The following is a 17,768-nucleotide window of genomic DNA, read 5'->3' as shown; positions in this document are numbered from 1 at the left end:
TCATGCGAAGAGTTGACTCATTGGAAAAGACCCTAATGCTGGGTAGGATTGGGGGCGGAAGGAGAAGGGGACGACAGAGGATGAGATGGTTGGATGGCATAACTGACTCGATGGACATGGGTTTGGGTGGACTCTGGGAGTTGGTGATGGACAGAGAGGCCTGGCGTGCTGCAATTCATGGGGTCTCAAAGAGTCGGACACGACTGAGCGACTGAACTGAACTGAACTAAGGAGAAAGGATAATGGTAGAGTGACAGATTCTTGTTTTTTTGTTTAGCCTTGTTTTAAAGATCAAATTGCACTCTGATCTATATAGTTCTGAGATTCGTTGGGGAGGTTGGTGAATATGAGTTATATTACTTTTTCGTTATTTTAATGTCAGTTGCAAATTTATCAATGCAGTAGGCTTTCAGAGCTAAATGATCAGAAATGTCATTTCCCCACTAATGCATTGCTGGATTCTAGAAGCTTAGTGGACCTAATTTAAATCCTTCTGAATATTTGAAAAGCATGTTTCCATGACATAGCTCACTTTTGTGTGCATGCCTTATTTTCCCAAGTATTAAAGTAACACATGATCAGTAAATAAAACCTGGAATATGGTAAACATTGTATAGTTACAAAAACAGCCAAGACACCAATATTAAGACAATACCCATATACAGGAGGGCTTCCCTCTTGTAGGGAGGAAGCAGAGAGGAAGCAGAGCTGCCTCTGCTCAGAAGGTAAAGAATCTGCTTGTGATGTAGGAGACCACGGTTCGATCCCTGGGTCAGGAAGATCCTCTAGAGGAGGTCATGGCAACCCACTCCAGTATTCTTGCCTGGAGAATCCCATGGACAGAGGGGCCTGGTGGGCTACAGTTCATGGGGTCGGGAAGAGTCGGACATGACTGAGCGACTAAGCACCCACACACATATACAGGAAGAATGCTGCTGCTGCTGCTAAGTCGCTTCAGTCGTGTCCGACCCTGTGCGACCCCATAGACGGCAGCCCACCAGGCTCCCCCGTCCCTGGGATCCTCCAGGCAAGAACGCTGGAGTGGGTTGCCATTTCCTTCTCCAATGCAGGAAAGTGAAAAGTGAAAGTGAAGTCGCTCAGTCGTGTCCGACTCCTTATCGACTCCATGGACTGCAGCCTACCAGGCTCCTCCATCCATGGGATCTTCCAGGCGAGAGTACTGGAGTGGGTAGGAAGAATGATACACATGATAAAGAAGATAGATATAAATAGGAGCCAAAACATCAATTAAATTTCATCATAAAAATACATTTTTGTGTCAAGTCTTTTTAAAAGATTAAAACTGTATTTTGTCTATGTTTGCATGTTATTAAATATTCTGCTTCATTATATTGTAGTTTCATAAATTATTTAACCAGCCCTCTATTGTTTGGTATTGACATATTTACAAATTATCATTATAAATGATGGTTCATATCTAGAAATGGAACTATTATGCCAAATACTCTGGCCATTTATGCTTCCATCAGCCTGAAAAAGTAAGATAAAAACAAGTGTTAGAGCTGCACATATTTGGATTCAAAACCTGGAAAATCCATTTCAGTCTTTCTGGCTCCATGTAGAAAAATCTTTAAAATCAAGAAATTGAATTTTAAAATAATAACACTGTTAAAAGATTGGACTAAATAATTGTAATTTAAATATGTTTCTTTTAAACAAATTTAAAGTAAAAAATCTAGTTCAGAACCTGGCAAGTAGCATACCTTTAAATGGTAAGTTCCCTGGGTTGGGAAGATCCTTTGCAAAAGGAAAAGGCAACCCACTCCAGTATCTTGCCTGGGAAATCCCATGGACAGAGGAGCCTGGCGGCTACACTCCATGGGGTCACAAAGAGACATACGCCACTTAGCCACTAAACAACAGCAACAAGAACAAATGGTAAGTGCTTTTTTATTTCATAAAGTTATTTACTCTTTAACCATCATATTTGTTGCTAATAATTATTTTAAAAATTATTTCTGAGTTATGTTTAGACTAATTTTGACATCAGGGAGTTTGTTATGTAAGAAAATCTACTTTCTTTTTTACATTATTTCCATTTCCTTTTCAGCTTAACAAGTTCTTTCCCAAATTGAAATCAGGAAATAAATCACTTAGATATTTTTCTAATTTTGTGTCTCTGTTTTTTCCCCCAAAATATTGTAAAGTAAGGTGAAGGTGAGTAGAGAATTGGTTGATCTACTTTTCCAAGTATTACCTAATTTATTAATAACCACACTCTATTTTGTTCTCTATTTGAGGTAGGGAACCCTGTCTAAGCAAAGAAATCTGAACCTCACAGGAATGGACTCACACTAGATCAATGCTTAGTTGGCCTTGGATATGATTTCGGACTCCTAATGATAACCTTGACCTTTACACGTACATTAGAAAATGAGATGCCTGTCAGCAAAGTAGATATTAAAGAAGGACACTACTTAAAATTTATTATCATGCTTTGGTATGTCTTTTCTAACTTAGTGATGGATAAACAGAATCTCAACAAACATAGGGCATGGTGGGTTTTTGAAATAAGTAAAAATTAATTATGAAAAATTGAGCAATGGAAGTTAGGATTCTAGGTTGAAAATACCCTAAAAAATTTCACGGGTATCTAATGGTTGTTATTCAGTCGCTAAGCCATGTCCAACTCTTTGCGACCCCATGAAATGCATCACACCAGGCTTCCCTGTCCTTCACCATCTCCCAGAGTTCTAATGGATCATGATGCAAATATTCTTGATTATTGAACATCCCACTAGATGTGCGGTTGCCTTTTCCAAAGAGCTTACAGACAAGGCTGGCAGCTCTCCTTCCTTTCTGGCAGGCCATATTTTTACTGGGCCAAGTCCATACAAACCTCTTTGCATACTCATTAACAATCCTAGGAAATACTGAATTGCTTTTAACTTCTTTACTTAGTAGGCAGCCTAGTTGGTTGAATAAACAGGCAAGAGCATGTGTTTTATGTTGGATTTGACTTTTACTATTTCTGAAAACATTCTACATTTTAGTTGATTTTGTGTCTCCAATTAGTGAAGGTGCTAGATGTCTGACTTTGCAGTAAAGTCAGTGGGTATTAACTTTATTGCCTCTTTAGGTCCTGATTATGCTAAATTCATTTTAGAGTATGGAATTCAACATGATTACAATATAATCTCATGGTTAATTGCAAGTAAAACCTCCTCTAAAATTAATATTTAAAGTGGAATTGCAGTCAAACGCAAAATGAATGAGGAGGTATTGTTATAATAGAGTGCCCTGAGGGAGATTAGTGTATTTCAGAGAAATTTGGGTTGTGAATCAGAAAATAATCCTTAATAAATCTCCAGAGAAGGCCACCTCTACTTCCAGAAACTGTATTGCTGGTGGGTTAGATACTCATTCTCTTGTTTTATCTCCTTTGCATTTGGCTGGGTAATCTCAATTAAAGAGAGAGAAAAAAAAAATGAGTCTTCTTTCAAGATCTTTCTTTTTCTTTTTTACGGGCTCCCTGTAACAACTTTTTCTTCTACCTTGAACATTTTATGTCTAATAAGATGTCTTTCCACATGTTTGCTAGATGCAAGAGCTAAGCTCTATCCTTTTCTTATTCCTTTATAGTATTATTCATAGTAAGTATTTTAGTTACTCTCCTACCTCACAGGATAATTGAATATGTAGAAACATAAATTACAAACAGTTTTTGTGTTGGTATCTTTTGTATCTTATTGTACTTGTTGATTTAATGCAATCTAAAATTAGAATCAATTAGGATAGGATTTTATGTAGGGGAAGAAATGATGTATTACAGTATTTGACTTTTGAATATTTTAAGCATTTTTTTTGTACTAATCTGCAATCACTTGATTTCTAATGCTGTTTAGACTACATACAATTTTAACATAAAATTTTAACTTATAAAACTTTGAGTATAGAGATGACTTTTTGGAAATATTTATTTCACTATCTCTCTTATAAAAGAGGGTACATAAAGCCATAACTATAAAAGCTTTGCTTTACAATCTATAAGAAGTATACTGAAAGGGTTCAAAATACAAAGGCACTCATGAATTACTTTCAGTATGATTTTACACTTCAGAAACTCAAATGTCTTATTTTCATAAGAGATGATTTTATATACACACTTTTCAATGAGCATTTGTCACAAAATGTGTCCTAGTATACCATTCATTTGCACTTAATATCTATAAAGTTCTTTCAGTGGTTTCCCTTTATAAATATAAAACCATATTTTACCATATAAAATACGTTTCCTTTATAGCTATTTTGACTTTTTTTGGCTGATGATAGGGAGTTAGCAATTTTTTTCTTTATGTTCTGATTTCTGAAAATTTCTGAATAAAATAGATTATAAAAGATGATGTATTATTACCATATGTAAAATAGATTAGCCAACTGAAATTTGCTGCATCACTCAGGGAAATCAACCTGAGTTCTGCAACAACCTAGAGGGATAGGAAGGGTTGGGAGCTGGGAGGGAGGTTCCCGAGGGAAGGGACGTGTGTATACCTATGGCTGATTCATGTTGACGTATAGCAGAAGATAACCAATATTGTAAAGCAATTATCTTTCAATTAAAATTTAACAGATTAAAAAAGATGATGTACTTATGCTGTATATACAAAAAACTAGAACCTCACTTGTTCTCTCTTATTCTCAGATTAATTTTCTTTATGTAGAGAATGATAGTATGCCTACCTGGAGAAGTTCAGAAATTTATCAGATTTAATACTTTATTTTACAAATAGTGATCCTGAGAGATACCCAGAGTGTATCTTAATTTGAGTGACCAGTTCAAGAGTCACCTTTTCCCTAAACCTTGCTGCCTTTCGTGATTAGGTATTTTCTCAGCTCTTTTGACTCCTCAGTACCTCGGTTTCCATAGATAATGATGACTGGCCAGGAGAGAGAGCCCTGAGGAGTTGTAGGAGTCGTCCCAGAAACTAACTCCCACCCCATCTCTGGCCTCAGGCTGTTCTTAGCCCTGGCCTTTGGGTATCTCCCCCGATTTGGGCTCTAAGCATGTTGTACCACATGTGTGCACAACTGATTAAATATTCAGTAATATTTAATGTTTAATGTTTAATATTATGTTTAATAATATTAAACATACTTTTTTTTCTAAGCTCTAACATGCATTTTATGAGTAGCTCTCATAATCAACAAGAGAGTCTGAAATGCAGTACTTGGATGCAGTCTCAAAAATGACAGATTGATCTCTGTTCATTTCCAGGGCAAACCATTCAGTATCAAGTAATCCAAGTCTATGCCCCAACCAGTAATGCTGAAGAAGCTGAAATTGAACGGTTCTATGAAGACCTAAAAGAAGTTCTAGAACTAACACCCCCCAAAAAATATCCTTTTCATTATAAGGGACTGGAATGCAAAAGTAGGAAGTCAAGAAATACCTGGAGTAACAGGCAAATTTGGCCTTGGAGTACAGAATGAAGCAGGGCAAAGGCTAACAGAGTTTTGCCAAGAGAAAGCACTGGTCATAGCAAACACCTTCTTCCAACAGCACAAGAGAAGACTCTACACATGAACATCACCAGATGGTCAATATTGAAATCAGATTGATTATATTCTTCGCAGCCAAAGATGGACAACCTATACAGAGTCAGCAAAAACAAGACTGGGAGCTGACTGTGGCTCTGATCATGAACACTTTCTTGCCAAATTTAGACTTAAATTGAAGAAAGTAGGGAAAATCACTAGACAATTCAGGTATGACCTAAATCAAATCCCTTACGATTCTACAGTGGAAGCAACAAATAGATTCAAGGGATTAGATATGATAGACAGAGTGCCTGAAGAACTATGGACGGAGGTTAGTGACATTGTACAGGAGGCAGGGATCAAGATCATCCCCAAGAAAAGGAAATGCAAAACGGCAAAATGGTTGCTGAGGAGGCCTTACAAATAACTGTGAAAAGCAGAGACGTGAAAGGCAAAGGAGAAAAGAAAGATATACTCACTTGAATGCAGAGTTCCAGAGAATAGCAAGGAGAGATAATAGAGCCTTCCTCAGTGATCAATGCAAAGAGATAGAGGAAACCAACAGAATGGGAAAGACTAGAGATCTCTTCAAGAAAATTAGAGATACCAAGGGAACATTTCATGGAAAGGTGGGCAGAATAAAGGACAGAAATGGTATGGACCTAACAGAAGCAGAAGATATTAAAAGAGGTGGCAAGAATATACAGAAGAACTGTACAAAAAAGATCTTCACGACCCAGATAATCACAATGGTGTGATCACTCACCTAGAGCCAGACATCCTGGAATGCGAAGTCAAGTGGGCCTTAGGAAGCATCACTACATACAAAGCTAGTGGAGGTGATGGAATTCCAGTTGAGCTATTTGAAATCCTGAAAGATGACGCTGTGAAAGTGCTGCACTCAATATGGCAGTAAATTTGGAAAACTCAGCAGGTGCCACAGGACTGGAAAAGATCAGTTTTCATTCTAATCCCAAAGAAAGGCAATGCCAACGAATGTTAAAACAACCACACAGTTGCAGTCATCTCACATGCTATCAAAGTAATGCTCAAAATTCTCCAAGCCAGGATTCAACAGTACGTGAAATGTGCAATTCCAGATGTTCAAGCTGGGTTTAGAAAAGGCAGAGGAACCAGAGATCAAATTGCCAGCATCCGTTGGATCTTCAAAAAGCAAGAGGATTTCAGAAAAACAGCTACTTCTGCTTTGTTGACTACATCAAAGCCTTTGACTGTGTGGATCACAGCAAACTGTGGAAAATTCTAAAAGAGATGGGAATAACAGACCACCTGATTTGCTTCCTGAGAAATCTGTATACCAGTCAAGAAACAACAGTTAGAACTGGACATGGAAAAACAGACTGGTTCCAAATCAGGAAACGAGTAGCTCAAGACTGTACAATGTCACCCTGCTTATTTAACATATATGCAGAGTACATAATGTGAAATGCCAGGCTAGATGAAGCACAAGCTGGAATCAAGATTGCCGGGAGAAATATCGATAACCTCAGATATGCAGATCACACCACCCTTATGGCAGACAGAGAAGAACTAAAGAGCTTCTTGATGTAAGTGAAAGAGGAGATTGAAAAAAGTAGCTTAAAGCTCAGCATTCAGAAAACTAAGATCATGGCATCTGGTCCTATCACTTCATGGCAAATACATGGAGAAACAATGGAAATAGTGCGAGAGTTTATTTTTTGGGGCTCTGATATCACTGCAGATGGTGACTTCAGCCATGAAATTAAAAGACACTTGCTCCTTGGAAGAAAAGCTATGACCAACCTAGACAGCATATTAAAAAGCAGAGGCATTACTTTGCCAACAAAGGTTTGTGTAGTCAAACCTATGGTTTTTCCAGTAGTCCTGTATGGATGTGAGAGTTGGAAACTTAAGAAACCTGAGTGCTGAGGAATTGATGCTTTTGAACTGTGGTGTTGGAGAAGACTCTTGAGAGTCCCTTGGACTGTAAGGAGATCCAACCAGTCAATCCTAAAGGAAAGCAGGCCTGAATATTCATTGGAAGGACTGATGCTGAAGCTGAAACTCCAATACTTTGGCCACCTGATGGGAAGAACCAACTCACTGCAAAAGACCCTGATGCTCGGAAAGATTGAAGGTGAGAGGAGAAAGGGACAACAGAGGTTGAGATGGTTGGATGGCATCACCGACCCAATGGACATTAGTTTGAGTAAGCTCCAGGAGTAGGTGATGGACAGGGAGGCCTGGCGTGCTGCAGTCCGTGGGTCGCAAAGAGTTGGACATGACTGAACGACTGAACTGAGCTGACTGAACATGCACTTTGAGTGAAAGAGAAACAGATATGCAAGAACTAAGTATAATATATGTTAAAAATATGAGTTAAGTAGATAATCAGACTGTAGATGGGAAGGAGCTTGATTCAAAGCTCCTTTGAATTCAAGAGATTATCTTTCTAGAATTCTCCTGTTTTAAAATTATAAAACCCAAGGCTCTCATTTCATAAACACACACATTGCACACACACATTTCTTTTTTTCTTCTTTTTTTGGAGCCCAGGTCATAGAATTGCATCCATCACATTTTGTTATTCACAGCTTACTCACATTTTAATCCATACATGACTCTCTGATTATATTTGTTTACATATTTATTAGTAATAAAATTAACACATCTAAAGTATCATGCATATCAAGAACTCAAATATTTCTAAAAATTCATATTTGCCTATGCACCTTTCCCCACATCTCATCTTTGACTTCTCACCCAGAATTATCGTATATCCTGAAGTTCATGCTTCTTATCCCCTTGTTTTCCTTTAATATTTTCTATTAACAAAACATAAAAATGCTTAACAAATACTTTGTGCAGTTTTGATTATTTTTCAACTTATTATAGGACTGATGCTGAAGCTGAAACTCCAATACTCTGGCCACCTGATGCGAAGAACCAACTCACTGGAAAAAAGCCTGATGCTGGGAAAGATTGAAGGCAGGAGAAGGGGACGACAGAGGATGAGATGGTTGGATGGCATCATTGACTCAATGGACATGAGTTTGAGTAAACTCCGGGAGTTGGTGATGGACAGGGAGGCCTGGCGTGCTTTAGTCTGTGGGGTCGCAGAGTCGGACACGACTGAGCTACTGAACTGAACAGAACTGAACTATCAGTTTTGTAGATGCTATAAAATGTCATAAGTATATGGAAACGGAAAACAAGTAAAAACCAAGGATTAGAGAGACTCCTACATTATGCTTCTCCAAATGAATAAGGGAAGGAATTGGTATAGGAAAGAGTTTTTTTCTATATTTAACAGTGTTTATTTTGCTTAATTACAAATGTAATATGTTTTCACTGTAGAATATTTGTAACAGGTGTGCAGCAAAACAATCTGGCACACTACTTATGCAATTTTAGTATATTTATACTTCATGATCTATGAGTGTGTGTGTGTGGTTCACACAACTTCATTAGTGGAAATATTCAAGGAAGCTCACTCACTTTTGGTTGGGGAGGGCAAGGTGGAAGTTACCCTGAGTATCCACACCTTGAATCAATAAATAAAATATGCATACAAGGAAAGTTTAGCCTACAAATAAAAACAGCATATTGTGTTTTTTTTTTTTTTAATATGTCTCATATTGTGTCCTGGTATTCTTTATTCTTATCACAAAACTGACCAGATATGACTGAACTGTCTAATCCATTCTTTTCATTCCTGTGGAGTCTCCATGTTCTGAAACCTCATTACTACCGGGTTTCCTTGCCATTTGATGTTGGGCGTAGCATGGATGTAATTTGTCTGGAAGCTTCAGTGACTGCTATAGTGGGTCCTGGCCTCACACTCACACTCTTTTTTTTTTTTAAATAACCCGAACAGTTCACAGGCAACAATCTGCCTTTTTCTCTCTGCCCATCAAGTTGTCTGGTGTCTGGTTCTCATAAAATTACCCTGACATTCACAAAGCAAATGTCCTTCGAGTTTTGACTGCAGGGCGAGGTGACTCACCAGATGTGGTATTCTGGTGCAGTTTGAAGGAAGCATACAATGTTTACATTAACCTTTTCAGGCCCTTTTCCCTGTGAGGTTAGCAGCACGGCAGTTAAATAAAGATGCTTAGTCATCCAGAATCCCATAAGCACTTGACACCATGTCAAGTAATCTACTCTGTGCCATATGACTTGGCCAGCCTGGATGTAACAGAGAAGCAGCCTGGTGTTAAGAACCCAGTGCTATTTGAGGACCTATGTACGTCAGGACATTACGCTGACTACTTTCTTTTCCTTTTGGTAAAATGATTTTTCCAAACCTCGTTATGAGGCAACCGGCCACTAATAGGAAGGGAATGAAAATTTCTTCCTGTTTTTATGGAATCCAAACAGATTCCTTAATTATTTATTTCTTGGCTTATGATCTTGCAGACAGAATATTACGGATGGCATACTAGTAAACAGTGTCCTTTCAAATTATTGAACCGTTCACTAAGGAAACTTTACACTAACAGGGTACTTTTCTTTTAAACGGTTTTATGCTTTACGATAAATGAAAAATATTGACATCTGGGAATACTAGTAGCTTAATCCAAGAAAGAACAAAGATACCTATAGAGATAACTACCCTTAAACCTACATATCTTACACTTATTTTCCTAAGAATTGAAAGACAAATCTAAACACATGCCTTTTCTTGGTTAAAGTTTCTGACAAAATAGCATGTGGTTTTTTTAAAACTTGTTATTTTTCTCTGTGTTTCCCTTTTAATTTATGAAAAAAGAACACAGCAGCTATTCGTAGATTTAAGTGTTCCAAGAGCTTTAAGGTGACACAATATCATTTTGCACATGTGAAATTCATCATAATGCTCAAGTAATAATAATAATAAAAAAACCTCATGAAGATTTTCCTTTCTAAATACTTGTGACAGATTAGAAGTAATAGTTCCTATTAATAAGTGATTTAATGTGTCCCACCACGTGTCAAAGCTGTCAACTATTTGTCAATAAACAGAGCTAATCAGTTTAATATGCTGTAGGCATAAAAACTGATGTAGGCACGTAATAAAGCATACAAATGTAAAGATAACAAGAAGTCTCCAGCTCTTTCATCATAGGCTTCTTATCAGTGGGGGAAGGTTTTGAGACATTCTTTTGTGAAAATTCTTATATTTGTACCCATCCAAAATGTCTGTTCTTAAATTTACTCTTTAGAGTAGACTTTTCTGGAGCCCCTTTATTCCACTCTCTGATTTTCCTGGTGTATCTTGCTTCCTTCATAGTGTCTTAGTTGATTCAGGTGTGTAGGCCACCTCTCTTGACAGGGAGACTGAGGGTGTGAGAAAGAAGGAAGATGGGATGGGGGTGGAGGAACAGGCTAGCGAGTAGATTAATTTAGAGGATAGAATATATTAGATATATTAGAATAGAGGATATTCAGATAGATTATCTGTGTCCTGTCCTTGGATGGAAATAAATCCTCACAGGTTGCTGTGGCTAAAAGTTTTATTACTTAAGCTGGTTTTAGGAACATGACCACATGGAATATACGTGCATATATATTTTTGTCCATGTATGTATTATATGCTGTATGTATGCATATCTACAGATACAGCAAGCTGTGTGCTAATCTGATCAAGGACATTTTTCATAATATACATATGGGCATTACAAATGAATGAGAAGACAAAAAAAAACTGACTCCCAGTAACTGTCTAGAATCTTAACCTGGGGACAAGGATGCTGATTAAAGAGAACTATAGTTTATCCAGTAGTCCCACTATGCCACCTGTTTTATAGATCCTATTTAAAAAGTTCTCACAATATCACTCACAATAACAGTAAAGGTATTGTTACTGCATATATCTTACAGATATATGAAGCACAACGATACACAATTTTGTGTTCACAAACCTGCTTTTTTCCCCCATCCAGCCCCTGGAAGAGAGCCTCTTTGTTGCTAACAAAGTCAAGAAACAAATGCATCAGTAGCAAAATAAACTCCGTAGTTGGGGCTACAAGATCTGGCCTACAGCAGCCATAGAACAGTCAGCCTTGTAGGTGCTCGACACAGAAGATGTTGGAAGTATTTGAAGTATCCTTCTGAGGGACACTTCAAAGCTGGACATCTCTCCAAGACAGCGCCTAGACTTGGCTGGGAAGTGTCCTAGGGCAGGACTGATGGACCGAAGAGGGAAATCCAAGAGAAGGAGCTCTGGAGAGCTCATGCATTAGGAATCCTGCATGGTTATAGTGAGACTTGAGGGTATTAGCAAAGAACGCTTTTGCAAGAGCTTCTGGCCCCTGGCTGAATTTTTAATTCTCTGAGAGTAACACTGTTTTGTTTCTAAATACAGATTGTTCTTGCAAACTTTTCCAGATGTTGCCAGTGTAAGTATGGTGCTACAGAAAGAAGTGAAGTCACTTAGCTACACTCTGACTTGGCCAATTTCTAATTTGAATTCAGGTCTGTCTGACTTCAAATCTAGGCCTTTAAATCCACATCCCACTGTTCACAGAGTACACAAGGGGCAGCGTGCGCTTCTGCTGGCCTGTCTGCCGTCACTGACCGTGGACACTGCCCAGCATGTAACAGGCGCTTCTGCTGGCCTGTCCGCTATCACCGGCAGTAGACACTGCCCAGCATGTAATAGTAGCGTGATATGGCTGATAAATGAGAAATTCTCACGTGTAACAGAGGAGTGCTATTTTAGTTGCCTAAAATGAATTTTATTCAACCAGGAAATGTCTATATTATATCTGCTTATCATCCCTTGAGTAAATGAGTAAATGTCATGACAAAAGAAATGATTTGTTGTTAAATCTATACCCCTATAAATTATAGCACTCTGAGAAATGTCCATGTTTTTAATATTAGATGTAGACTTTCAGATGTATAGATAAATTGATAGTAAGCAGGTATATAGAGAGGTAGATGGAAGGCAATTGCAACCTTTGGAAAAGAGGCAAAATCTTAATTCTTGCCACACAGCAGGAAGAGATATTTGCACTGCATTTACCTGGCTAAATATACTTTTGTCTATTTGAGATGAATTTTAAAACAAATATATCTTTGAATCCATGAATTACATTTGCTTTAGTAGTGACAGTTGGAAGAACATACTTTAATAGTCATAAAATTTAATCCTAAGAGGATGTTATAAATTTTCCTATCATTAGTTTAACTACATGATTCCCCCATCACAAAAATAAAACCTTTACCACACAGCAACTTGGATTCTACTTATACTTTCACCAACACTGACCAAAAACATAGCTCTATTATGAAAATTATTCTGAGAAAGCAGGCTGAAATTAGAGTTCTCATTTGGTACAAATGGCAAGTGGCACTTCACCATTTAAATATTATGTCATCTCTTAATTTCTTGCACAGTGTCATAGTTAGAATACATGTTCAATAAATGCTATCTTACATTGAAGCTGGGAGTGTGTACCCTAAATAAAAGATTTATGGCGAGAGAACTAGACAGTTCAGATTCTTCTGGTAAATCCAGCTAAGGTGGCACAACCTAATTTGTGGGTAATGGTCAGGAATACTTATTATTATAAATTTCAGTATACCTGAGTTATTTGTACAATATACCTGAGTTATTTGTACAAAAGTAAATCACAATCTGATTTACTGAGGGTACTTCAACTTTGAGACAAAATATTCTTTTATATAAATACAGATACATATATGTACATGAAATGAACTGATGCACTTACTGGTCTAACAGGACATCTGGGAGAGTTTTGCAGCATACGCAAAAATGAAGATTGCTGGGAGATGAATTAGGAAGTGGCCCGAAACACATCTCTGAATTCCTGAACTAGCAACAGAAAGCAGTGTGCTCAGGCTCAGAGACAGTGTGATAAAAGAGAATATTAAGCTGAAGTCGAGGGTGTGGCTTAGGTAACTCCGGCTAAAAATACTCATTCCTTTTAAAAATGAGATTGAGAGAGACTTGAAAAAGCTTCTCCCTCACTGTTTGGAAAAATGCTAACTGTGCAACTGTGCCCATGCATTTTGTCATTTAGTTTGATTTAGAATATGAAAGGCCAGAAGAAGCTATATCCAGGGAATAAAGGTTTTATAAGAGAATGTGTACGGCCACCCTGCTTATTTAACTTATATGCAGAGTACATCATGCAAAATGCCAGGCTGGATGAAGCACAGGCTGGAATCAAGATTGCCGGGAAAATGTCAGCAACCTCAGACATGCAGATGACACCACCCTTATGGCAGAGAGTGAAGAGGAACTAAAGAGCCTCTTGATGAAAGTGAAAGAGGAGAGTGAGAACGTTGGTTTAAAACTCAACATTCAGGAAACTAAGATCATGGCATCCGGTCCCATCACTTCATGGCAAATAGATGGGGAAACAGTGGAAATAGTGAGACTTTATTTTTGCGGGTCTCCAAAATCACTGCAGATGGTGAAAGCTGCTATGAAATTAAAAGACACTTGGCTCCTTGTAAGAAAAGCTATGACCAACCTAGACAGCATATTAAAAAGCAGAGACATTATTTTGCCAACAAAGTCCTTCTGGTTAAAGCTATGGTTTTTCAAGTAGGCATGTAAAGAAAGCTGAGCACCAAAGAATTGATGCTTTTGAACTGCAGTGTTGGAGAATCTCTTGAGAGTCCCTTGGCCTGCAAGGAGATCCAACCAGTTCATCCTAAAGGAAATCAATCCTGAATACTCACTGGAAGGACTGATGCTGAAACTGAAACTCCAATACTTTGGCCACCTGATGTGAAGAACTGACTCATTTGAAAAGACCCTGATGCTGGGAAAGATTGAAGGCAGGAGGAGAAGGGGACAACAGAGGATGAGATGGTTGGATGGCATCACCGACTCAATGGACCTGAGTTTGGGGAAACTCCAGGAGTTGGTGATGGACAGGGAGGCCTGGTGTGCTGCAGTCCATGGGGCTGCAAAGAGTCGGACACAACTGAGTGACTGAACTGAACTGAACTTATACCTGCAGACATTACTTATGTTACTTTGGTTACAAGCTCCAATGAAGCATCTATTGCTCTAAGTGACCTGGTTTGTTACATTAGTTTAGGTGCTTATAGCATGCACACATTTTCTAAGTATGCTACGAATACAATATCAAAGGTATTAGCAAATTAGTATTTAATACTAGCCGAGGTTTGAGTAAAGTGACAGTTTTTAAATACAATTTGTTGAATGAGAAGCAAAGATTGCTTTAAAGTATGAACTGTATTACTGGTAACAAAATTATCTCTTCAAGAACTTTTTATAGCTTTCGAATTATTCCTAGTTCATATAGGTCCCATGTAATATTACTGTGAGTGTCACATGCAGATACTTTACACAGCTCATAAAATGTGAACATTTGGTGCAATATATTATTACTATTACTTATATATTTTTCTTTTATGTTTTTGATAATGTAGCATTTGCTATCTATTTACTTTAAATACTTTATGTGATATAATTCTATTTTCTAGCTAGTGGAAATTTAAGATGAATAGCAATTTGTCTTTCCATCTAGAACCCCTTGAGGGTAGGAATCACATTTTAATTTGCTGTAATCCCTTATGCAAATTGATTGCCCAACTGATTTTATTGAATTGAATGTTTTTCTTGTCTAATTCAGGAATATAAAAAGACCTCTCTAAGTTCACAAGTGTTAATTATGTTTTAAGTTCTTTTGCAAAAGATATGTTGGGATTAATATATTACAGTTGTAAATATGTGGTTTAGCAATCTTTCCATAGACAGTGTCAGACAGGAATTTATCTAATCTTTAAAAATAAATACTTAAATTACTGACTGATTGACACACAAATTGAAACAAAGTATCCTGCATTAAATGCAAAAGGGGAATATTTCAGCTCAAAAGCATTGCCCTTGTTTAAGCAACAGTGCTTTATTAGCTAGTAAAAATATTAGCTATGCTAAATGAAAAGAATTGAGGCTGCCTTGCTAATTAAGAATTTTAATTAGTAAGATTTATTCAGCTATAGCTGATAGATACCCTTCTGAGAGTGTTGTATTCTCTCTACTTCATATCATGTATCCATTTCTGGGTAAACCTATTTTCTTCTTAGGGAACAGAAACCATTGTCTTATGTACATAACTTTCTTGATAATGGTGTTCATGCAGGATTCAGGGAATCAGGAACTTTTTCCCTCAAATCATAGTTTTTCTCTACTTTCTGAAATAGGTGGTTATTGGGGTACTGACATAAAAATGTATGGAGTAGACAATAACAATATTTATTTCTCAGTTTCTAGTTGATCTAATGCCAAGTAACAAAGCTTTGGAAACACATTTAGATAGCCTCTTTAAACAATCATATTGAGAAAATTCAAGCAATAAAATTAGGCTGCTAACCTACTAAATTCACGTAAAATGGATCTAGCCTTTTATATCAATGCAGGAATGATTTTTTTTCTGTAGTAGGATATTCAGTTGGTTTTAATTTGGTAAGTTTTAGGGACATGTATCATGAAGCGAAGCCTTACTTTATGTGCATGAAAAGACCAGAAGCATGCGCCTCAGGTCTAAAGGAAACAAGTAGCTCTAAAGAGCTCAGGGAGTGTCCGTTGTCCGTAACAGTAATGAGAAGCAGACGTTTTCCTCAGCTGTGTGACCCTGGTCCGCTCCATTAATCTCCCTGGGTTTCTTTTCCTTCATCTGTGAAATGAAGGGATTTGACTAGATGATTTTAAACTACTTCCAACATTCACGATATGCATTCCCTCTTGTGGGTTTTCCGTTTACAGAGACTGACTGAGGCTGTACTCAGGAGAGAGGTGATTCCACACAGATTAGACCTCAGAACGTGCTTTCCCTACCTCTACATCATTTCCTGCAGGACCCTGAGGAAAAACTAACTGATGGTAGATATTATTTTTAAAATATTTCAACCAATGTGTTTTTATTACTGGTGTATTGATATATACCAGTATATTGATAGTTAAATGTAATTTATCAAAGACAAATTTCTTTCACTAGCCACAACTGAATGTGAATCACAAATAATTGCTCATGAACATGATTTGGTTAAAATTTCCTCAGAGAACCATCACATAAAAGTTATTAAAAGTCAGTATCATGATTTAGAAGTACAAATCAACCTTTTAGGGTGTTTTTCTTTAAACCTATACTTACTGATGGAAAAAAATTAAACTAAAATCTATTAAAATTAGATCAGCTTAGGCGCAGTAAGTTCACCAAAAGGATGTATTGACACTGGAAAGTAAAACAAAAAAGAAAATTGATTATATGTTAAGGATTTAACATGATATACAATATAATTTGATGCAACATATTCTGAAAGTGAAAGTTGCTCAGTCGTGTCCCACTGTTTGCGACCCTTAGAATTCTCTGACTTCAGAATACTGGAGTGGGTAGCGTTTCCCTTCTCCAGGGGATCTTCCCAACCCGGGGATTGAACCCAGCTCTCCCGCACTGCAGGTGGATTCTTTAACAGCTGAGCCACAATGGAGGCCCAAGAATACTGGAGTAGGTAGCCTATCCTTCTCCAGCGGATCTTCCCAAACCGGGAATGGAACAGGGTTTTCTTGCATTGCAGGCGGATTCTTTACCAACTGAGCTATCAGGGAAGCTCTAACATATTCTAATTAGCCTAAATATGGTCTGTAAAATATGTTTACATTGACTTTATAATCTTAAACAAATGAAAACAACATAAATAAATGTTGAGGTTCTTATAAATGAAAGAATTTTTCAGATTTGTAATTTTTAAGTTAATTTACATTCAACATTTTTGTGAATGCTCAGGAACAGATAATAAGCAACACCTTTTTATTTGTGGGTGATACTAACTTGGATGAGGTTGCATACACAGGGGAGGACAGGGAAATAATTTTAATAAAGAACCTGGAGGCATTAGAAGTGTGGTAAGGAAATCATAAAACTGAGATTTAAGTTGTAAAAATGCAAATCATTACACAAGGGGAGGGAATAACCTAGTGCAGCCACTCAGGGGTGGGACGGGCCCAAGAAAACAGTCGGGGGCAAAATGAATCTCGGGATGATGGTGCAGCGCACACGAGATATGAACCAGCAATGATGACAGGGAGGAAACCATCCCTTGCGCCTTTGAACCACAAAGAGGCATTGTGGCATAGGAAGATGAAGGGCAGGGCACCTAAACATGGGATTTAGCTTCTGCTACACATCAGAAAAGTTGGCATGAATGCACGGTTGGACACACAGCTGCTTATGGGTCTGACTGCTAGGAACCTGCTTCAATAGAGTGAATTTCTGTTACAGGTTTGTTCAGTGGACTCC

The sequence above is a fragment of the Giraffa tippelskirchi genome, chromosome 6 (genome assembly GCF_054371585.1).
Source record: "Giraffa tippelskirchi isolate mGirTip1 chromosome 6, T2T-mGirTip1v1.2.pri, whole genome shotgun sequence".
NCBI classification, from domain to species: Eukaryota; Metazoa; Chordata; class Mammalia; order Artiodactyla; family Giraffidae; genus Giraffa; species Giraffa tippelskirchi.
Note: the sequence above shows the minus strand (reverse complement) of the source record.